Source organism: Podarcis cretensis (assembly GCF_951804945.1).
Source record: "Podarcis cretensis genome assembly, chromosome: 1".
Lineage (NCBI taxonomy): Eukaryota > Metazoa > Chordata > Lepidosauria > Squamata > Lacertidae > Podarcis > Podarcis cretensis.
This window is the reverse complement of record NC_137170.1, coordinates 98,037,559-98,043,558: the sequence shown is the minus strand read 5'-3', so window position 1 is coordinate 98,043,558 and position 6,000 is coordinate 98,037,559. Positions and strand designations below refer to the sequence as shown.

Here is a 6,000-nt window from a genome sequence, read left to right as displayed (position 1 = left end):
GAAGACCATTAAAAGAACGTTTTACTCCTTTTAATTCTTATTTCTGTGAGCATGAAACAGGGCTTAAAGCAAGGAAAGGACCATCTGAAAAACTAGAAAAAATGATTAAATATAGAAATAGATTGTGCTTGTTTGTTTGTTTATGCATGATATTTTTACTCCACTTTTCAGACTATCATCATCATCTCCCAAAGCAGCTCATGCCAAGAAAAGGAAATGAGACAGGCCCTGTCATGAGGCTTGATACTGAAAAAAGACACACAAGAAAAGGGAAGATAGCAAGGGGAACACATATTCTGATCAAGGGTCCACAAATTGTTTCTTTACAAAGCTCTTTGCTGACCATTGCTTGGACAGTGTTCTTGAAGCTACAAACATGAGTCTGACCAAACTGCGGGAGGCAGTGGAAGACAGGAGTGCCTGGCATGCTCTGGTCCATGGGGTCACGAAGAGTCGGACACGACTAAATGACTAAACAACAACAAACTTGCTGACCATTCTCCACCTCTGGCAATCATCCTTTTGTCCATTTGCAAATGTATTCAGAACTTCCAGTGCAGTAAAGGAGAGGAACCTTCCTTCCAGGTAAGGCTACCTAATTCAGCTTCTATTGACTTTTTCCATAGTACACCATTTAAGTTGACACGTAGCTTTGCTACTATAAAAACCCCCATCACATTTATTTCCACTGTTTTCTCTATTATTATACCTAATATATTAAATTATTTTGGAGCTCTTCATAATTCCTTTTGGATTTTGTCACCCTGAACAACTTGGTGTCATCAGCAAACTTGGCTCCCTCACTACTCAGCCTAAATCCTAGCACCATCATTCCTCAGCTTTTGCCATATGCTGAAGACACACCTTTTTATCTTGTCCTTTGACAGCTGAGGTAGTCTCTTTTATTGAACTTGGACTGTTCTGTTCCATCTGGAATGGTTTTACTTGTTTTATAATTGTAATAGTTTTATCTGGCTTGGTCTTTTTTTAAAAAAGATTCCGTATTATAGTGTTGTAAACCACCCTGGATTGTTGCAGTGAAGGGTGGGCGAGAAATCTTATAAATAAAAATAAATAAGATTAGAATAGCACATTCCAAAGCTGAGGTGCTATAAAGGTTGAGTTTGTCCTGCTGGTGATATTTATATAACATATTTTATTCATACATATACAAACACACATCACAAAGAATTGCAGCTGCAGGACTTTTATTAAACAGCAGCAAAACAGGAGTTAACAGAGATTGATGACCTTTCTGAAAACAAAGCAAACACAAAATGTAATGAATATTCTTTGGAAAATGTTGCAATCTCTCACATGAAGTAGCATGAATTGAGCAGGTCCAGAACTGTTTCCGAATAGAATAATTTACTATAGAAATATGCTAAACAGGATCAGTCCTAAAGTAAGAGATCCATAATTCTGTTTGGGCCTCTTCATTCACTATACAGATAGAAACAAAAAATGTACTATTTATTTAATTAAAGCATTATCATCCTCCATCTTGTTGAAAAGATGCCCAGAATAGTAGGACTGATGGACCTGTCCATTCCATTTGCCCAGTGTTCCTTCCTGCACCTAATATTGACCAATTCCCTCCCGCTCCTGGGACTGTAGGCTTATATGATGCAGTTTACATTGTTCAGTAGATCCCCATGTTACCCTCGGGAGAGACTTTTTGGAGGATAGAGGGGCTGCAGGGCAGGATGGGTTGCCTGAGTTGTTTTCCACTTGCATAACCATTGGATACAAGCTAGGTGACTTTCAAGATGGCTGCAGATAACTTCTAACAGACTTACCGCCTTATGCTGTAATTGTATACTATTTATTGTACATCTGCTATGGGGAACAATTTTTGGCTCACTGGGCCAGATCTGACCAAGCCTGTGTAGACATCACTGAGACAGACATGCAAATATGCTGGGAATGTGGGCTTGGGAGAACACATCTTTCTTTGAGACTCTGTCCTGCCATTCCCAAAATCTCCCTGATATAGTGCATATAGAAAGTACTGAGGTGTTGCTGCTGGTGGGTGTAAGTTGCCCACAAGTCACTTCCATAAAGCAATGTGCTCAACACGCAAGCCTGGCAGACCTTCATCTTGGTATTGGTCACAAGCATCACATTTCTCCCATAGCATTTTGGAGAGGCAAGCCATTGCCATATCTGCCTTGCCAATACGCATGTGAAGCTCAGTGTTGATGGAGAGATTGCTGGTTATTATGGAGTCCAGGTAGACAGCATCATTTACTACCTTAATGCTGATGCGTGAGGTGCTGGCAACATCCTGACTTAGGATGTTGATCTTCATCAGGATGGTGGTAACGCCAAACTCCCTGCAGGTTTGGGCAAAATGGTTGATGAGTCTGTGTAGAGCTTCCTTGGAGTGCACTGTCATTTTCAAACAACATCTCTTGGATAAGAACCCATTGCACTTTGTTCTTGGTGTGGAGATGTGCCAGGTTGATCAGACCCCCCGTTTCTCCTTGAATGGAGGTACATACCATCTTCGGTCAAACTGAAAGCATAGGAGAGCAACAGAGAGAAGAATATGCTGCAAGAGAGTTGCTGCAAGAATGCAGCCCTGCTTCACACTGCTGTTTATAGGGAAGATATCCAAGGATGAACCATTGTACTGGATGGTGCCGTGCCTGTTCTCATGAAAAATTTACATATTTGGCTCTTTCAAGACCAGATGTCATTAGGGGTTGTGTGCATCCATCTCCATTCCACTTTCATTTATGACATTGCTTTTTGTGCTTGTAAGATCAACAGAACGGCTTTGTTTTCTGCAGTGTCATTGCATTTCCAAAGGGAACCAATTCTCTGAGGGATTCTTATGTAGAAAGAAGACACATACATTCATTTTTCTTCATGAAGTACTGATTTGCAGAGCGGGAGATAGAGAGATGGCATACCATATGCAGCTGTGTCTGAAATGAACATAGCTTTCTTGGCTTGTGATTGATAATGGAGTAAGACTGTAATCTAATTGGAGCAGAGAATGACTTTGGTGAAAGAGCACTATTGGTTCTGTAAGATCTAAAACCTGGCAGCTGAAATTGTTGGAGGTGTTATATGTTACTCAGCTGGATTCATTGGAAGAAAGTTGAACAACATCACTACAGAGTTCCTTGCAGTTTTACAAATACCCCCAACAAATACTAGGCTAAAAGATATTCATGAGATACCAATTCAGAAACTTGTCAGTCCATAAGATCTCAACCTAAGAAATTCTCCTGTTGCGCAACCTACCACCTTTCTCTGATGATTAGCTCTGGAAACAGAGATTGCTTCTCACACCTCTGCTCCAGTATGCCTCAAAAGGATGGGTAAATTGAAACTTACTTTCAAGTGAAAGCAAAGGAATTAGATGCAGTAGATATATCAAGCACTCTGCAAGGCAAACTAAAAACTGTATATGTTGTATACTATTCTGAAGAGAGCTGAACACAGAATGATAAAAGGCACAGGCAAGGATTGGTAGACGGGCTGTTGAAAGTTTTGGGATATGTAGCAATGAGGGCTTAAAACGGGTGAGAAAACTTTTCCTGCCTGTGGATCACATTCCCTCCTGGGCAGCCTTCAAAGACTCACATGCAATTGATGGACAGAGCCAGAGGCAAAAGTGGGTGGAGCAATGAATTCAGTTTTTACCTTTGCACAGTGGGCTACTTTCTACACACACACTCGTAGAAAGTCCTCAATCCTGTGTTTTTTTTTAAATTATTATTATTATTATTATCATCATCATCATCATTATTATTATTATTATTTAAAGTTTGCATGCCTTGTTGGGTGCACACTCAGAATCCCTCCAAAGTATGGCAACTTCAAAAATCAATCAGAGTTTGATCATTGGTGATAAATTTGCCTAACAAACGTCCTGTTCCTCCTGTCTCCCTGTACCTGCAACTATAGGGGATGCAATCAAATTATTTGCAGGTGCCAAAGTACGGCTGAGTTCAGTTTGGTGGGTTACAAATTGTGCAGCCTTCATTTAAGATAAGGCCCAAAGTATACTGGGTGTCATTTAACTAATGTTTACTCAGAGGAGACCCATTGAAATCAATGGACCTATCGTAATCATGTTCATTAATTTCAGTGAGTTTACTCTGAGTAAAACTTAGTTGAATACCATTTACTCTGAGTAAAACTGACAATATACGTATATATTGTGGCAGATGGAAAGCATTTGATGCCTAAAATTAAAGTTTAATTCTCCCTATTTTGTGAAGAAGAATGAGTATGTTACAGTAGGGTCATGATATAGGAAGTATATATGGGAAAGTGTGCATAACTTTTTCATTCTACGGAAATGTATGTGAAAGTTGTCATAAGGTTACATCCAGATGGTACATGATTCCAGAAAGACTACATCAGATAAGCAAAAATTATAAATGGTGGAAATGTGAGCCAAGTCTTGGAAGCGACTTCAGTAGCTGGTGGTTGTGCACAAGGCAAAACAGTATTGATTTCCGATTGAGAATATAAGAGAGAAACAAAAGCAGCACTAGATTTAGAACATGCTTTATTTTTACTGACAAATATATATACATACAGCAAAGAGAATAAATATATAGCCATAAGAACAGGTTAAACAAAATTCAAGGCCAACAATAATCAGTAATAGCTCAGCTTACAAGGTTTAAAAGTAAAAGAAAGAAAGCAGAAATGCAATAGATTTGCACAGAATTGGAGTTTTATTCATTGACTAGCGGAACAAAAGGACACCTTCATCACGTGATCATAGGTATTTACTTGATATATTATGTTTGGTTTTGCTGAGACAATAATATTTAATGTAATAGCACAGCTGTAAAGTATAATGTTTCCTGTATTAATTTCTTCTTGACATTAATACTTAACATAGTATGAAGTTGAGCAATGTGCAATATTTCTCTTAAAAAAATCAAAATCCTGTATTATTTTTTAAAGTATTAATCTGGGCTGCAGGGGGTGAGCACAGTAGGCTGCAGATAAGGGTAGAAGGGTCTAGAAATTTGGGCACCAGTGCCAAAGGGCTGAAGCTTGAACCTCCTGGGCCATCGTCTAAGGTTTTCCCTGGATGTCACCCTAGACAAAGCCCTCCAAAACTCTGGGTACCTGGAGAAGAGATCCTGGGATATGCCTTCCAGGAATGATTGGAGCCACCGAAGTATGGTGCCCTTGCCCTTCATTTCAAGGTGGATCAGATGGATATGAAAGCTGACATACTGAAAAAGCCATTGATGGACCCAGAATCAATGGGATCTTACCCTCCTTATCAATATCCCAGTGTACACTGTTCTTCATGATGCCCAATGCAAACTAAAGGTCAAACCTATACACAGATACCTGGGGATTTGTCCTGTTGAACTCAGTAGGGCTTACTTCTGAGTATACATGCACAAGATTGCACTATAATGGATTACACCCAAAACCAAACTTGAAATCCAAATTTTAAAAGATTTAGATTCACAATTTCCTCCAAGCATACCTGGAGCTAGGGTGCCAACAAGTTATCTTGGCTTTCTGGCTGGTTCTAAACCAAGTTGGTCTTAAAAATGGAAAGCATATATGTATTCTCCCTTTGTCTTCATTTAATGATAGAATAACTTGCCAACTTTCCTAGGAACCGAAGATTTTATCATTTTATTACAAAACCAATAAAATGTTATAAAAAAGGATGGTGTTATCAAAGGCAAACTTTAAACAGTAGATTTTAGTCTTCAGTGCTTCAACAGAAAACATTTGTATGCATGTATGTGTACAATTATTTATATATTGTTTATATTTAGTAAGGTTGAAATAATAACATATGCAGCTTAATTCCAAAATCTAAGTTTGGGCAACTGTTGCATTTTTAAAATGTAGAGATCAGCCAATGCTTCTTTTCCCTATACTTCTAGAGGGTAACCTGACACCTGCTTAAAACCAGCAGAGACTAATCCAATTAAGTGTGCAATCTGCTCCTCATTCTGTCTTGAGACTACCTCCTCAAGTGATTTTTTAATATCC

At 38.9% G+C, this 6,000-nt stretch overlaps 1 protein-coding gene across 1 annotated transcript in view; it reads left to right on the top strand.

The window, feature by feature from the left end:
- The first annotated feature begins 420 nt into the window (after positions 1-420).
- DPP10 (dipeptidyl peptidase like 10) overlaps positions 421-6,000 on the top strand; it is a 603,190-nt gene continuing 597,610 nt past the window's right edge. The window contains exon 1 of the mRNA XM_079993430.1: positions 421-585. The gene's annotated coding sequence lies outside the window, so the exon portion shown is untranslated. The remainder of the gene's footprint in view (positions 586-6,000) is intronic.